The following is an 18,788-nucleotide window of genomic DNA, read 5'->3' as shown; positions in this document are numbered from 1 at the left end:
AAGCATAAGCTATACACTTTTCAATACCTTCCTGAATTTGTACTAGAGCTGCACCTACCCCTTTACCTGTTAGTATCGATGTGAAGCTCTGTTTATGCATTCTTGTCATACAATGCTAGGACTGGAGAAGATGTTAACACCTCCTTAAAGGCAAAGAGGGATCTTTCTTTCACCTTGTTCCAGGAAAATTTGGCATTTTGCTGCAGTAGTTCGTGCAAGGGAAGTGCCTCGGTACATAAGACCTTTATGAGTTGCTGACAGCATGAGCACATACTGAGAGAACGTCTCACATCATAAATGTGGTGGAATAAAAAAATGTGTGATTGAATCGTCATTCACCAAATGCACAAAGACTTTTAATTATTCGATGATGAAGAGACACTTATTTGAATACAGAGGGAGGCATGTAGTCTGAATATATTTCAACATGGTTGTTAAACAATTCAACTTTTAACTTATAGAGGCCATCAAAAGTTAGGGAGGTACTATTTTTCCTGGTCATCTCATCAACCTTGACTTGCCAATAGTCTGCCTCCATGTCCATAGCTAAGAAATACTTCGTTCTTTTCAAGAAGTTAAGTGTGTCAACAATGGACGGCAATGGATAAACATCGTTAATCATGATATTGCTCAGTAGCCGATGCAGAGACGCCATTTGTCATCCATCTATTACAAAACAACCACAAGAGAGGACCAAGAACTCTCAGAAGGTTCAATGATGCCATCTTGCAGCATCTTCTCCAGGTCCTTCAATGATGCCATCTTGCAGCATCTTCTCCAGGTCTTCCAATATTATCCATCGTTTAGCCACTGACAATTCATATGAATGCTGGCTAATTTGTGGTTATCCACAATGTTGATATGGTGTTTTACGGTGGGCTGCTTGGTCTATCTTTTCTCCAATCCTGGTCTGAAAGCATTCGAAAACTGGCACAAAATGGGTAACAATCTCCAACGTTTTTCCTCAGTCAGGCTTGCATCTTCTGTAGTGATAGAAGTGTACAATTCTTCACTATGCCATTAAGCTCATTTGGCAGTCCCTAAACACATACCTTAAGGAATGAGTTACAGCTGTTCACAGAAAGTAGTGATCCAAGGTTCTCGTCGATCACCTGTGGTATAACTAAAGTGGTTGACTGGAAATGGTCTTGTCGATGAAAGCAGGATAGCAACATCCCCAACGGTGAACAACCAGCCAGAGAAATATTATTATCCGTACTTGTTGACATAACTTCATCAACTCGGAGCTCTGCTCTTCCACAGTCTATGACTGCTTGTGATGACTGCAAGAAGTCCCCAATCTGGGAATAACATTATGACCATATTCTAATAAAACAACAAATTCGAAGGGCTGTGTTCTCTAAGTAATATTTATTCTTGCAATACGGTTTCCTATCAGGTGGAATTATTTCCCCATTTATGACATTCAGCTCAATCGGAATGTAGTCTTCTTTAGTTAGGTGCAATAAGCATCCAAAATCACAGAAAGAGAAGTCACTGAGTTGACTAGGAACTAGTTCCTGGACATGTTGGCCATCGATCATGATGTCAGTCAGATTTCCTGACAACTTGGTGACTGCTGTCTTTAGAGAACTTTTTTCTTTGTCTGCCTCACTTTCATAGATAGTCACCTCACATCGTTTTCCTGAATTTACTTGCTGGGTGAGAGGCTGGTACCTCCGTATGTCGCAGGAAATGGCTATTACAGCACATTAGGAAGTGACCTTATCCAGGTACTTAGATGGGCTTCACCCCACAGATCGCTATAAATTGTCTGCAATTGACTGATTGGATGTGATCGTTGAGTCTGGCAATGTAGTAGTCTTCAGAAACTCATCTTCTTTCTCTGCAGCAGCGCACAGCATGTCCATGGTGTCCACTGTTGAAACATATTGGCGTTGTGGTTGTACATTTAGTGGTCAGGTGCTGGGCTGTCATTTGATGGCTGCAGCATTAGTTCAAGATGGCCAAGTCCATTCTTCCAGGCAAATTCCACCGGTGAGAGATTGATGCTGGTGATCAATACACCTCTTCTTTAACATTCTCTATCAGCTCAAAACATATGGGGACTTCATTTATGGCTGCTATCTCTTGCATTCTCCATCTGACGATTTTGGTCACCATAAAATGCTGCATTTCTTCTCTTACTGTTTGGTGTATGAGAGAGGTGAGCACTTGGTGATCTTGTGCAACTACCATAGCTATTACAGTTGGATATGTCGTAACTCTTTCGTACAACACTTTTATGTGTTTCCCTAATGTGTTGGCACCAATTTATGAGTTTCCCTATTTTTGCGACATCCTTATGAGAAGAGCTCGAGACATGTTTTCTGCAACTCCTTTCATCAAGTGTCAGCTTATTTCATGTTCAAATTCATCATGTGCCATAGGGCCAAAACATTCCATGTGTAGAACCGTGCCATTTCCTCATGACATTGGAGCCTGTCCTTTGGTCTTTCTCCTAAATGAACTTGCTGCTGATTGCAGCTACGGAGCTTCTCTTCATCATTCTCGAACCACTGCTGGACTGTGCCATACAGGTAAAAGTACACATTTACCAAACACATCATGTCATCCCACCTCTTTCATTTCCCAATTCAATAAAATCCTTGAAGGGCCCAGTGTCTCTGGAAAACATTGTTGGGTGGCTGATGTAAAATTGACTTACTGCTGTTTTGGAACCCTTTTGTCTCCACAGTGATGTAAATGTTTTGAAGTACCTGCCTGTCTGCCAAGAAATCTCACATGGTAATCAGAATCAAGTCCAAATCTGAAAGCAGGGTCGCCAATGAAGTACAACATTAATACTGAAATACATTTATTATAAATGCCAACGTCCTGCCTTGATGAAGACTCCAGCTATATATACACTTATCAGTCAGAACATGATGACCATTGACCTACTATTGGTATAAAATTGTCCTGGTAATAGCTGTCTCACCTGGCAAGGAATAATTGCAGTGCATGTAGCATCAGTGAGCGTGCTGTCCGGGTGTGGAATGGGGAAGGCACACGACCTACTTGAGTTTGACCAAGGGTAGAGTATGATGGCTTGAAGACTCATCACGAGCATTTCGGACATACGGCTTGTCAGGTGTTTGAGGAGTGTTGTGGTGAGTGTCTTCAACATGAGGCGAAACTGAGGTGAAATCATGTCCAGATGTCATTAGGTTGGGCAGCCACCCCACATTACAGATATCAGGATGGACAGACTAGTAGAACAGGACAGGTGGAAAACTGTGGTGGAATGACATCAAACTTTAATTCTGAGCAGATTACAAGTGTGTCTGAACACACACAGTGCACCAAACACTCCTAAAGATGGCTCTCCAAGTCGATGATCCATGCATGTGCTAATGTTAACACCACGACATCTGCAATTACGACTGAAATGGGCATGTGCCCATCAGCAGTGGACCTTGGGGCAGCAGCAGAGCATTGCTTGGTCTGATGAATCCCAATACCTTCAACGGAAGGGTAGGAATCTGCCATCTTCCAGGGGAGCAGCTCCTTGACACCTGTACTATGGGATAGAAACAAGCTGGTGGCAATCCATTACATTCTGGGAAATATTCATTTGGGCACTATGAGTCCAGTGGAGTTTGTGCAAGACACCATGACAACCAGCGAGTATCGTATACTGATTACAGTCCACATACACCCCTTCATGACAATCATGTTTCCTGACGACAGTGGCATTTTTCAACAAGATAATGAGCCATGTCTCAAGGCCATGAGTGTGATGGAGTGATTTGAGGAACAGAATGGTGAGTTCCAGCTGAGGTGTAGGCCCCTTAACTCGCCACATCTGAAGCCGATCGAACACATCTGGATATGACTGAAGGTGATGTCATAGCTCATCACCCTCCTCCCCAGAATTTATGGGAATTAGATGACTTGTGTGTGCAGTTGTGGTGTCAACTTCTTCCAGCGACCTACCAAGGTCTCATTGCTTCCATGCTACAATGCATCACCACTGTTATCAGTGCCAAAGGTGGATATACCAGCTGTTAGGTGGGTGGTCATAATGTTCTGCAGATCAGTATACAAACATAATATATTTCAAAATATAGAAACTTTACAAACGTAAGAACTTTCAAGAACCTTCTACAAATGGTAAAACCTAAATAACCAATAATTTTTGGTGGTTGGGTTTGAAATGGCAATGCACTGTACACCAACCAGTAATGCTAGCCAATGAAATACTCTGCATGTGGAACAGTTAATGCTAAAAAATAGAGAAGACTGAAATGCTGTTGGCAAATGAAGAGCAGAGGATGCCTAAGAAGATTCACAACATAAAGGTGGAAGATGGGAGAGGTTTATGTTCCAAACAGATCTTGCTAGTGGTAGGACACTAAAGAAGATAAAGATAATAATGTTGTTGGTGATGATGATGATGATAATTTTGAATAGCGATCAGGAGATGCTGAAACAAAGACTAACGCATTTTTGTACAACTACGATATCTGCTGAGATAAAAACATTAAACATCTTTTGTTTTTATTGGAACATAAGATGTTTCCCCATCAAAACAGCAGATCTGAATGAGAAAAATTCAGTGGTACGCCTATTTTGCAAGTTAGGTAAGAAATTACAAAATTAAAATAAACTGAACAGTCTTACTTTGCATTTGTTTCAATGGTGCACCCCTGGAAGAATTGTTTAACTATTGACTCATGCAATCTCAAACAGAATCCCATGTTGCAACACTTAATTATACTGATTACACTACTGCACTGAAATGTGCATAAACAACATTTTACATAACACTCTCATTATTTGGTGCTATTAGGAAACATACCTCTACAACTACATCTACACAGATACTCTGCAATCCAGTGCATAGAGTGTGGTGGAAGATATCCTGTACCATTACTAGTCATTTCCTTTCCTGTTCCACTCACAGATAGAGCGATGGAAAAACGACTGTCTATACATCTCCATATGAATCCTCATGTCTTGTATCTTTTCTTTGTGGTCCTTATGTGCAACGTATGTTAGAGGCAGCAGAATCGTTCTGCTGTCAGCTTCAAATGTGGGTCCTCTACATTTTGTCAATAGTGTTCCTCAAAAGGAATGTCCCTTTCCCTGCAGGGATTCCCATTTGAGTTCCCAAAGCGTCTCTGAAACACACATTTTGCTCGAACCTACCAGTAACAAATCTAGCAGCCTCCCTCTGAATTGATCCAATATTTTCCTTCAATTCGAGCTGGTATGGATCCCAAACACTCGATCAGTATTCGAGAATAGGACACACTACCATCCTACACACGGCCTCCTGTACATATGAACCATACTTTCCTAGAATTCTCCAATAAACCAAAGTCAGCCATTCATCTTCCCTACCACAATCCCCACATACTTATTCCATTTCATATCGATTTGCAACGATATTCCCAGACATGTAAACAATGTTGCTGTTAAGCAGGACGTTATTAATACTGTATCTGAATGTTATGAGTTTGTTTTTCCTACTCATCCGCATTATCTTACATTTTTCTACAGTTAGAGCTAGCTGCCATTCATCATTCCAGCTAGAAATTTTGTGTAAGTCACTCAACTTAGAAATCTTACCGTTCACCACAGTGTCATCAGCAAACAACTGCAGATTTCTTCCCTCCCTGTCTGCCAAACAGTTTATGTATATAGTGAATAATAGTGGTCCTATCACACATACCTGCGGCACTCCTGCCAGCTGAAGTGGCCGTGTGGTTATAGGCGCTGCAGTCTGGAACCGCGAGACTGCTACGGTCGCAGGTTCGAATCCTGCCTCGGGCATGGATGTGTGTGATGTCCTTAGGTTAGTTAGGTTTAACTAGTTCTAAGTTCTCGTGGACTAATCACCTCAGCAGTTGAGTCCCATAGTGCTCAGAGCCATTTGAACCATTTTTTGGGGCACTTCTGACGATACGCTTGTGTCTAATGAACACTCACGATGGCATCATTTGGTTCTACAACCAAATTCATCGATGGAGTAGTGGAACTTGACCACAAACAAATTCTTTTAGCTCCTCATAAACTGAATATTATTAGTAACTCAATTTTGTATGGCTGCTGTGAAGTTATTGAAAATATGTCTTTGTTAATAATTTACAACTATCCAAATCAAAGTAATTGACTTTTAATCTTTATGTAGATAATTTATATTTGTATTATAGACTCTATGAGCTGATATAGTGGATTGAAAAAAAGAGATATTTTATTGATGACAGATTTCATTACGAAATAGTCTCAATGAGAAGCAGTAGTTAGTGTACCCATTTCACTGAACCCCTTCTGCTGGACATTCCTCAGTACACACAACCTATAATTCCTATTAGATGCTTTTGTACTCAGAAAAATTTGCCTCGGTTTGATGATTTCGTATGGCATTATGGAACAAAAGAAAGTAATATCTGCTAGCTTTTTTTAAATTTTTGTCACCTGCATTTAACAACATCCTCAATGTAAGTAAAAACTTGTTCTCTTCAGCATCTCTGGAACATGTACCTTTATACTGAATGTATTATTAAGATGTTATCCCAAGAATTTAAAAACGTTGGTCTCTTCTGTGTGTTTGTCATAACATTTTGAGCATGTGCTGAGAGGAAATCTCCTACAAGTTAAGAAGTATACAGCATGCCTCAGAAGTAACGATCAGTAGCCAGGGTTTGATAGAAACGATCATTTGAAGCAGAAAACTTCATATGGACATATATTCCAAATGGTTTTGTAGATAGAACACGTTTCATGTACATTCTTATTTATTATCAGTATTATTCAATACATTGTCATGTTTACATATGAGAAGCTGTTACTAACATTACAAAAAATGAATAATAAGTATTTTAAGTCTCGTATATGTCACATTACAGTTGTTGTACAGTTCAGCTTAAATGTTTGCACATCCCTATGTCAACTTCAGTGCATGTGTGCCCCCTTGGAGATCAATTTGTGTTGTTTGTCTGAGTGCCTCTGTACATCCACTGATGAGGACAGTAGCGTTGGTGAACCGACCAAGCAGTTCATCTCGGGTACTCCCCTCTCGTTTCTACACCTCTGACTTCCTCCAAGCTCAAAAACAGAAATCTAGTATCATAAAGTCTGACGATCTTCGTGGCCAGTTGATTGTACTACCAAGAAGAATCCAGTGATTAGGATAAGTTAAGATGTTCACTGATGTGTCTGGTAAAATATGGGGTGGCTCTGTCATTCTGGAAGTACAGTGCGAAGTGTATGGCCAAAGGAATGTCAGCAAAGTCTTCAACAAACGAATGTTCCAAAAATGTTAGTTATTCTGTCCTGTAATTCGCTCTTCTAAAATCACTGCCCCCAAAAGAAATGTACATTAAATGTGTACTGTCCCAGAAACCATCCAGAACATGACATATGTCCAAATGAAGTTTTTTTGTTTCAAAAAGGCATTTCTGTTATTTCTCTGAATATTGACCATTCCTCCTGAGACATCATGTATATAGTACGACGTTTTTTCCATCAGTCTAACTGGCCTGTTGCAGCCCTCTTCAACTCTGAGTACCGTTTGCAACCTATGTCCTCATCAATTTTTGGGTGTATTTCAATCTCTTACACAATGGTATTTACCCTATTTGGCTCCCTCTGTTACCATGGAAATTTATTCCCTGACGTATTATTCTGCCCAGTCTTCATGTCAGTCTTTTCCATATGTCTCTTTCCTAACTGATTCTGCGGAGCATTTCACGATTCTTTATCAGTCCATATAATTTTCAGCATCACCATAACTCAAAAAATTCTTTTCCAGCATGCCCATAGTCCATAGATCTCTATGTAATGTAACAAAGAGAGAAAAGTCTATCAAACTAAGCAATACATTTGACCATTAAGCATGTTGACAAACAAAAAGTTCGTGACAAATAAACACTTTGTGATCAAAAGTATCCGGACATCTGGCTAAAACTGAGTCACAAGTTCGTGGCACCTTCCATTGGTAATGCTGGAATTCAGTACGGTGTTGGCCCACCCTTAGCCATGATGACAGCTTCAACTATCGCAAGCATACGTTCAATCAGGTACTGGAAGGTTTCTTGGGAAATAGCAGCCCATTCTTCAAGGAGTGCTACACTGAGGAGAGATATTGGTGTCGGTCGGTGAGGTCTGGCACGACGTCGGCGTTCCAAAGCATCCCATAGGTGTTCTATAGGAATCAGGTCAGGACTCTGTGCAGCCAGTCCATTACAGGGATGTAATTGTCGTGTAAGCACTCCGCCATAGGCCGTGCACTATGAACAGGTGTTCGATCGTGTTGAAAGATGCAGTCGCCATCCCTGCATTGTTCTTCAACAGTGGAAAGCAACACGGTGCTTAAAACATCAGTGTAGGCCTGTGCTTACAGCACAAATTCTTTTAGCTCCTCATAAACTGAATATTATTAGTAACTCAATTTTGTATGGCTACTGTGAAGTTATTGAATTTAATTTTTTGAAGTTAATTGTTGTTATTTAATTTTTTAAGTATAAATATTAACTTATTTATTCTTTAAGGGATTAAGCTTTGAAGTTAATAACCTATAATTTGTTTTATAAAAATATAATAGTAAGCTTTAAACCAGCTATCTTTAAGATTACGTTTTAGTTCATTATTTTGCCACACAAAACAACAACGGGTAGCAAGCCCTCTCCATGAAAAGCACAACCACACCATAACACCACCGCCTCTGAATTTTACTGTCGGCACTACACACACTGGCAGATGACGTTCACCGGGCATTCGCCAAACCCACTCTCTGCCATCGGACCGCCACACTGTGTATCGTGATTCGTCACTTCACACAACGTTTTTCCACTGTTCAGTCGTCCAATGTTTACGCTCGTTACACCCAGCGAGGCATCGTTTGGCATTTACCGGCGTGATGTGTGGCTTATGAGCAGCTGTTCGACCATGAAATCCGTTTTCTCAACTCCGGCCTAACTGTCATATACTTGCAGTGGATCCTAATGCAGTTTGGAATTTCTGTGTGATGCCTGGATAGCTGTCTGCCTAGTACACATTACGACCCTCTTCAACTGTCGGCAGTTTCTGTCAGTCAACAGACGAGGTCGGCCTGTACGCTTTTGTGCTGTACAGGTTCATTCACGTTTCCACTTCACTATCACATCGGAAACAGTGGACCTAGTATGTTTAGGAGTGTGGAAATCTCTCGTACAGACGTATGACACAAGTGACACCCAATCACCTGACCATGTTCGAAGTCCATGAATTCTGTAGAGCGCCCCATTCTGCTCTCTCACGATGTCTAATGACTACTGACTTCGCTGATATGGAGTACTTGGCAGTGGATGCCAGCACAATGCACATAATATGAAAAACGTATGTTTTGCGACTGTCCAGATACTTTTGATCACGTAGTGTATACGTTAGGTCATTTGCTTATCTTACAGTGATTATTACACAATGGCATGAAGAGTAATAACCAAAACTCAAAAGAAAGTAATTTGATAAAATTTTTTAATTTATAAATGAGCCACTTAGGACTATGTAAAGTACTTAGAGATGGGCATTTGTCTTCTTTTGTATTCATACTTGTTTCATCCTCTTCTTGTGGGCTTTCTAGCGTTAAATCATGTTGTTCCAGTCTTCTTCTTTGGTTGCTGAGCAATACCAACGTAAGTATATAAAATAATTAAATAATTATGTATGTTCTGCTATCATCTCTAATATGAAATTATGTGATTAATCTTCCTTTATTGTAGTTTATATAAAACATTAATTGCAGTAAATGTGAAAACACTAAATATTGTCGGATTCTATATATGATCCACTGTCACATCAAAGAAATTCAGTAGTTGTTCTTCAGTTGTTAAATAGTAGCTGCAGGTGTTACACACATCTTGCAAAGTAGTTATTGTTGTAAGGCGGTTGTTATAGAACTGTTGGGGCCAGACACAATTTTTTTGTAAATAAACACAGAAAAATAACAGATCTTGTGTGTGAGATTTTCATTTCAAAAAGTAGGGAAAAGTATCATATTTGGTAAAAAATGTAGCAAAATTAAAAGGTGGCAAAGTTAAGTCTTCTGCAGAAAAATATAGACAACACCAACAACCATTATTACATAAAATTAATAAAAGACAGTCTCAATCACACAGTCGTTTATAAAAAATATGATTACTTTCGGCTTATAGTAGTAGGCTATCTGCAGATAATGCACCATCCGACTTATGATGATATCACTTGGATCAGTGACAGAAGTGGCAAATCTGGGTTCAAGCCCTCGTCCAGTACAAATTTTCTACATTCACTAAATGCCTTATGTGGATTTAAGTCACTAGCTTCTCACTCATCCTTTCTCTTCCCTTCTCATTCCTCTATTTCATACACATTATCAAATATCGCTTCAATACGTTGTCAAGCTTATATAAAATGTGTTCATATTATTTATAAACAACTTTCACATTTATCAATAATAATAGGAAGTTCTTGCCTTTGACAATAATGAAGAACGTGAATAAGTGCAAAATACCAACAATAATTACAAAGATTCTATTATATTTGTATATGCGAACTGTACTTGCATCAAAAGTAATTGTTTTGGTTAGATAAAAGTGCAGAACATAAACGATAAACTAATTTTTATTATTTATTTATTACAACATCCCGTTTGCAGGGTACAATAAACCAAATCTGGTTTCGCTTCTTTGTGTTTAATTTCCACTGCTCCCTGACTTCCATCATCATTCAAGAGTGTCATTCCTTTTCTTGATGGGTCCACTTTCTTCCTTTTGCAGCCTCTTTCTTTCCTCAAATCCTGTCTTTTGTGTTGCTTCTCTAGAAAGTATTCTGTTATCTATTATGGTCATTCTAATTCCTGTGTTTTTCATTTGTTTATCAATTTCAGTGAACCGTGTGGGTTTGGATTTGTAGAACTTTAAGAAGTTGAAGATCTGATTGGTTAGTCTGTTATTATCCATCTGATATGTGTAGTCATAAAACTGTAGTCTATTTATTACCTAGTTATAAAATGCAATTTTTTAAGGATACGAACACTCAGTGGCCTAATACTGAATGATATCCAGTTCTAATTATGTGCAAAAGAAACAAAAAATTCAAAGAGAAGTAGTTGGATCTCAGTTTCTCTCTCACACATTCATTTATGTACCTTTCCCTACCAATGCTATCTATACCACAGTCTAACATAACAGTCGCGACACTTCGCCTCGATTTTGTTGCCTACAGCGCCAGCAGCGCCCCAAGCGGTCGGTAGGTTGAACTGTGAGTTCGGCGCGATCCTGAAAGCGAATAGTGATTATTTATTTTGAATTATACAATGGTTTTTACCATCGGGAGCGTTTGTAGTGCAATAAATTGCAGCAACAACAGGAAGAAGACACCACAGCTGTCTTTTTTTAGGTTTCCTAAGGATCCTGAGAGGTATACACCATCATGTTACTAAACTGTATCGTCAGGATTCACTTGCAAACTATATGTGAATAAATGATGAATGTTTCGTTTTAGGAGCAGAAAATGGCTAGTTAATAGCAGACGAGAAGACCTTATGAAGAAAGAGCCAGTTTATCTGTACAATAATATTAGGTTTTGTCCGCTACATTTCGAACAAAACCAGTTCATGAACGCAGACGATAACAAACTCGTGTGGAGTGCAGTACCCACACTGTTTGACATTCCAAATAAACCACCGCAACTGACGATGAAGAGGAAACTGCCACAAAGATTCGACAGTCAATGTAAAGCTGTAAAACAATCCTATGACACAGAAGCAGCCAGTTCAACTCTCCATGTATCAGTGCCAGATTCGTGTGAACATCAACACAGACATGCTTTGGCGATGAAGTGGTTAGATTAAATGCAGCTGTTCGTTTCTTACAAAAGCGTGTGAAGTGTCAGAATGTGCAGATCGAGCGAAACTACTACGGGACAAGCAAAATGCCTACAGACAGATTGTTTGAAAATTATTCAAATATGTGGTTTTTCGTGAAATGTAATGTAATCAGTTAATTCTAATATTTTCAGCGTATTTCTCCCACTATTTGGCAGTTGCTTGTCCCACTTACAATAATATAGAGGTGAAGGTCGTACTTGTGGCAACAGGCGGCAATGACACACACAGTAGGCCTACAGAACGATAAACGAGCTGTCGATCGCTTTTGCATGTAGAGGTACATTTCTGTTCTTCTCACATGTGAATCTGTGTGTTTATATTCTTTTGATATCAACGTGGTAAGCTGCAATTCTGTCCAATGTCACAAGTGTTTCTTCACGAATGTGTTGTAGCTTGCCACTCTATTCATGGTTTTTGTCCATACTTGCGCTTATTTTAGAATCACTTTTAGAAACATATATGCCTCCTGATACCACACAAACTGTTGGAGGCAAGAAAATAACTCGAATAATTCGGAAATTACGTAGGAAATGGATTTAAACAAACATTATGCTTACGACGCGTCTGACGTTCACCTTACCTGCCACTTGGAGCGCTAGTGTCGTTCCATCTGTCAAACGGCAACAACTTTTACAGTAGTGAGTGTCGCGACTGTTATGTTAGACTGTGATCTATACTGCCACTAATCCTAATCCTACCATTTACTTCATCATTTCTGTACTGTACTGAAACTTCCAAATCATACTTTTGATAGTGTGCAACTCTAGTCTTACACAGCACAGAGACCCTGGTGACTGACAGCTCTGCCCACTATTCTGGGAACAGACTGGTGCATTGTGGCTGACTTCTCAATCACTGAGAGGGAGCTCTCCCCAGCGAGGTACTTAAACAAAGATTTAAGTGCTTCTACTACACAGCATACAATTTGTACTTTAACTTAGGGGGATAAGTTGGGGCGGCAGCACTGAGATGTGCCTGGAAGGCCATGTCTCTCCTTGTGTTTGTTTAAATAAAGACACAAGTAAAGAGATCCAAATTTAGAGTGTGGTGAAGCAGTGGTATACACCTCTAAATGAATAGTAGCTTGGGAGGGGGGGGGGGTATGTCAAGTAGGTCAGCAGACAGGCCTGGACCTTATAACGAGTTACCCTCCTCTAACATTGCCTTCTTTTTAATAGAAATAACCGATACTATGTACACTATCGATTCTTGCATAGGGTAAAATTATGTCGATTTTTTCACTAAAAGAATTCATATGATTTTGTATATAATGTGTTACATTTCAGGCTAACGTGCATAAAAAAATTAATGTGTTACAATCCATATGTACTAACAGTTAAAATTACTTTCCTTTTAAGAATAAATGAAATTACAAAATTTCTGGCATACTTAAAATTCGTATTATTAATTGTGCAATCTAATGCTATTTATTAAATTTGTTCCTGGATTTATTTATGAAATAATAACATAATTTGGTAAAGATTCTTCTTCTGTCGAGAAAGTTTGTAAACTCTTTGAAAATTTTGAGTACCGCAGAATGTAAGTAGTGGTGGGCATGCCGATGATGGAAGCAGACGTTTTTCTAAACTTGTCAACAATAAAGTAATTTCTGATGTGATAAAAGTGAAAATTTTAAAGTTGGTGTGATTTAGAAGAATGGGATAAAAATAAAAGAAAATCATAGTAACAGGCAAACCTTCCTTTGATATTTTGTCTGCAGGAACCTGTTAAATCAAAATTTTCAGCAGCAATAATGTATTCCTAGACACAACAAGATTTGGAGCCAGCAACAGCAACAACAAGGGGACAATCAAGATAAGTAAAAAAAGTTCTTCTTTTGTAATCTTACTCCACTCGAAGTTTTCAAAATTTGTGCAAAGAATGAGAACTATAACGGTGATGTGAGGGAGGGTAAGATTACAACCTGCACAAACATCCTTTTTCTGTGACATCATAGTGTCAGTATTCCAGAACTTGGCTTCTGAAGTCATAGATCTAGTTCCAGTATGCTCAGAGTTACACTTGGATACTTGAATTCTGCACTGCTGTAAATAGCCCAATGGGACTCAGTTGGATTGTGACATTATAATAAAACTGAGCGTGTATTCCAGCTCTGAAGGAGTACACTAGTATTCTACACCGCTCTAAACAGCCCAACAGATCTGAGCTGTGACTTTTGAAATTTCCGCAGCTTATTTCTTCTTCTAATAATTTTAGGCTGTGCAGCCGGATCCCATTGAATTCTGCAGTGATATTTCTGTCCAGAGCCGTCCAGCCAGCTTCAGGTGAGTAAACAACTGCTGAAGAGCCCTTGTCGATTCACTGTATTTATGGCGAATCTCTAGCATGCAAAATGTTCTGGCATCTTTCGGCGCATGTGTCAGGTGGTGACGTGTGGGAGAGCCGAGTTATGTGTGCTGCCCTCAGTGGTGGAAGTGAGAGATGATCTGATCATTGAGTGTCGAATGATCCCATCGATTCCGCTGTGACTCGGTAATTTTAATTACAGGATTCCAATTTTTATCGAATTGAAAGCCATTGTCACGATTTATAAGATTATCGGCCAGATTATTTGCACCGACTCTTTGATTACTAAATACCAAAAGCTAGAAATTGGAGCTCAAATTTTTGTTCTATTGTATTTCATCGAGTGTCCCGTAGAAATACAGTGTGTGCTACTCCTGATTTTAAGTGTTCTGAAGATGGGCGTATCTTTCGTATTCTGTACAACGCTCCTCGACAGTTTGTGTCGTGTGGTCTATATATGCAGCACCACACTCAAAGGGAATTTTGTAAATGTCCACTTTTTTTAGTTTTTAAGTGGTCATTAATGGATCCAACCAGGACCAAGCCCACTAGCACAATGAAACTCCAGAATCTTGAGAAAGGTAATGGCAAAGAAAATTAAGCAAATAATCACTGGCATGGCAACCGAAGGCTGTCAAGCTTTTCCTCAGCGCAACAGTTCATGAAAAAATAAATGAATCAGAAAGCACTGAGTTTGCAGTTACTTATTATGAAATACTAAATTTTTGAAAGTAAAATTAAATAAAGTTACTGGTTAAATGAGTGATTGGGTTAACTTACACTCTGTTACGCAAAAAATTCCTTTCAGTATCCTCAGTGTAACGCAATGCAACATTTAGAGAGAGGCACGCAATTTACTTTTGATTATTGAAAGACTGAACTGAATTTACTTTAAGAAAATGAGCAATTTATTTTACTTTTAAAATAACAACAATAAAATACATACCAAGCCAGCACTCGCTAAGTTAAACATAGAATAAATGAAATTGTGCACTCTTAATTTTTGCTGTATCTTTAGTAATTAGTTTTGCCAGTGAAATTTTACTTTACGTACCCTCTGACATGCAATACAAGAATGAGCAGTTACTTAGGCAGAAAATTTAGACTGAAATTGGTCATTAGAAAATACACAAAACTGGCAGTAAATAGTTAACCAATTGTCATATTCTTATGACACTCAGTGATTACATGGAAAGGAAAGGGACCCTACTTTGTAGTAATGTCTGAGGACATTGACAACACAGGTCCCCTACAAGATTTAACTATTGCAAGTTATTATTAAAGTTATTCATACTTTGTGAAAGAAATGTTGCTGAGCAATACCAACGTAAGTATATAATTTTTCACTTAACAGTCTTACAATGTTGTAGCTGTGCAGATGATGAAAAATGTAGCTGACGACAATGCTGAGATGCCAATACTGTTGCTACTGCTGTTCGATAAGAACTGCAAGTCGTCTCCAGAGCGACGTGTAATTATGGGGCAGTCAATACCTGGAACTGCAGCTTCCTCTGTCTGTCCACTCCTACTGTGCACTCAATAATCACGGGTTAACAAATGAGGTGCATGTACATTGGCGTGAGCATAGCTGCACACTGCAGCTGCGGGAGCGCCCAAAAAACACTTCCGCACTCTTTCATGACTCAAGCTGCTCTGCCTCCCCTCTGCTTGCAACATGACAGAGACTCTCCATAAGCAAAGGTAAACAACAGCCGGCCACTACCATTTTGTCGTTGCTCTCGATACGTTTCGAAAAAGTTCCCTTGGTTATTACGGAGCAGTTCATAATATTTTCATTATAATTGCAATGAATTATATACAGTCAAAAATAAATACACTATTACATCGATTACATATTAAATGCAGTTTCTGTAATACAGCTTACAGCTTCAGAATCAAAAGTACAGTGCAAGTTATCTACAGACGTTAAATGGCGAAAATTTTGCATAATGCAGAAGATATTTTAGCTGCATCTTTGGTGTTACATGGGTCTCACATTCCATGAGTTTCTTCGTGAAGGGAAACAAAATAAGAGAATGTCCGAAGATGTACAAATGGTAATGCAGGTGTGCATTTGGTTATGTGTACATAAATTTTGATAACCACTCATTAAACTTCTCATTAATTATGTCTGCCCATGTAATAGCATGACAACACTGTCATTGCAACTCAAACCATCTTAGTGTACCATCACATATTTTAAACAACAAAATTACATCTTGAAATGAAAATTTCATGTCAGTGCTGTAGAAGAAAACGTAAGTAACAAAGACACAGGTATACAAAAAACGAGTAAAACGGTATGAAGCGAGATAAGAATTCACTAGTTACGATGTTTACTCTAGCTATTTTTCGTCCTGATAATACTTACAACAAAGTTTTATACTGCTTGTGCTGAAAAGAAAAACGCCACATTCCACACGCCTATTTACAAAGGACACCGCAGTGTCCTGATCCCACAATGGCTCAGTCTCGGTATGGCATTGTTGTGCATGCCATAGTGGCAAGCTTGTTCTCTCTGTTTGTGCAGTGGAATTCCGTAACGTGCACCTGCCTTACATGCTTTGAAAACTAACTCCCAAAAAATCTTAAGGAGCCCTTAGGTTTCTATCACAGTGGATAAATCAACACTGTCCATTATTTACAAAACATAATTTACAAAATTACAAAGGATACCTATACCACAGTGACATTTATACTCATTAGTCATGGCTTGGATTTTCCTTTCATTTCAGTTACTTTCAGAACATCTACTCTGTAAGCTAAATTTCTCGTTATACTTTCTGCAAATTCGTTGATGTCAGTCTGGTTAAAAAAATACATCTGGAATAAATTTTAAAATTATACCAGTAATTAAGTCTTCAGTGGAAATTCTTTCTCAGATTAATCAGTTCTTGATTGATACAACTTCAAGTCAACAATGTTACGAAAACCCAACAGCTTGCCAGAGTTAGGAAAAGCTAAACAGTAAGTGTTAGTGTGAGGTATACTGACATTATTAAATGATCCATTATAAATGAATTATCAATTTAGTTTAATTGCAAAATTTAGCAAACCGCGTTTTGGCGTCGTGACACCATATTCACGCCTCGGCTTTCTTTTTCACTACCTCTCGTAAACGTTCTGTCTTCACCTCAGTATCAATACTAATTCGAGGAGGGAAATCAGTTATCTCTTCCACCAAACTCTTAGACTTACGGTCTAATAGGATTTCCTCTGGAGTGAATCCTGTAGATTCGTGTGTCAAAGCATTTATAATCTTTTCAAAATCGTTTATTTATTTGCCCCACGCTCTGTGATTGTGGTGACAATACGTTCAGCAAAGTCGCCCCAGCTCGCACATGTATTGTTCTGCTGGATTTCCGGCTGGGCAATAGGCTGACATGTGTATCACTTCAACCCAATTGCTCTCCATACCTTCATTCCATAACTTGGATTTAAAATGTGCTCCATTACCGGACAAAATCGTTTTTGGTTTGCCAGTGTGCACAAAGTAATCATTTGCAAGTTTGTTATAAACTGCTTTAGCTGTAGCCTTTCTTATCAGATATAGCTTAATGAACTTCGAAAATGCTTCCACCACTACTATTATGTAGGTGAAATTACCTAAGGTTTTTGTCAGATGGCCATACAGGTCCGTACACACTAACTCTAGTACATTTCAGGTCTTATGCTCTGCATATGGTCATGATTTGTGCAGTGGGTCACTTTCACCCTGAGAAACTTATCGCAAGTCTTTATCCTATCTGTTATTCCCTTTAACACGTTGTTAAAATTAACACCATCAGCCATTTTCTCTGTATATTTCTTTAGTCCGCAATGACCATAGGCTATGTGATAATAGTCTACTATTTCGATAATTTACTTCGTGGGACAACACACCTACCAAGTACGGGATATTGTTGTTCATTCTGTAATACTTTCTCAAATTTTCTCCATCTTTTTTCTTTTCATCATATTTGGTCTTCACAATTTTCAAGCATTTGTCCTTGCTTAGATGATGATGCATATTTTTATAAATACTCTCTATCTTCTTTCATCCTTCCATATCTTGAAAGTAGTACAGTTTCAGTACATCTTCGGATTTGTTATCCTGTAACAGTCCTCATTCACATCAAGGTCATTCCAGAAAATTTCATCTGGCTCTGACACCAAAAATGGTTCACCTGGTGCTTTTTTCATTTACTGTTTTTCGACTTTCTTAATTTCCATCCGCCTGTTCTGTGGCTGTTGAAGCTGTTTTGATCCCAACACTGAAACCTTTTTATCAAATTCTTCGATTAACGAATTTTCTGAATAATTCGCTAACTGTCAAGTATGGTAAATTTTCTTTGGAAAGATGGATGTCATCTTCCAAAGTGCTTGGCGAAATGTGCTCTGTTTCTGCTTCTAATTCTTTTCTCGAGCTCAAGAACCCATTCCATTCTAGTCTGATTGTATGACAGCAGCCTTAACCTCATAGATGTTGTAATCTACATGGCCATCAATTAGCCATACCCATTCATCGTCATTGGCAAACTCGTTTTGCCCCCCTTCAGAATTTTCGCCTTGGTTACTTTAGGACCAGCGACATTGGGGTTCAACACTTCAGTTACTACAACATTTGGACAAACCTGCCTCTTCG

This window comes from Schistocerca piceifrons, chromosome 8, assembly GCF_021461385.2.
Source record: "Schistocerca piceifrons isolate TAMUIC-IGC-003096 chromosome 8, iqSchPice1.1, whole genome shotgun sequence".
NCBI classification, from domain to species: domain Eukaryota; kingdom Metazoa; phylum Arthropoda; class Insecta; order Orthoptera; family Acrididae; genus Schistocerca; species Schistocerca piceifrons.
Note: the sequence above shows the minus strand (reverse complement) of the source record.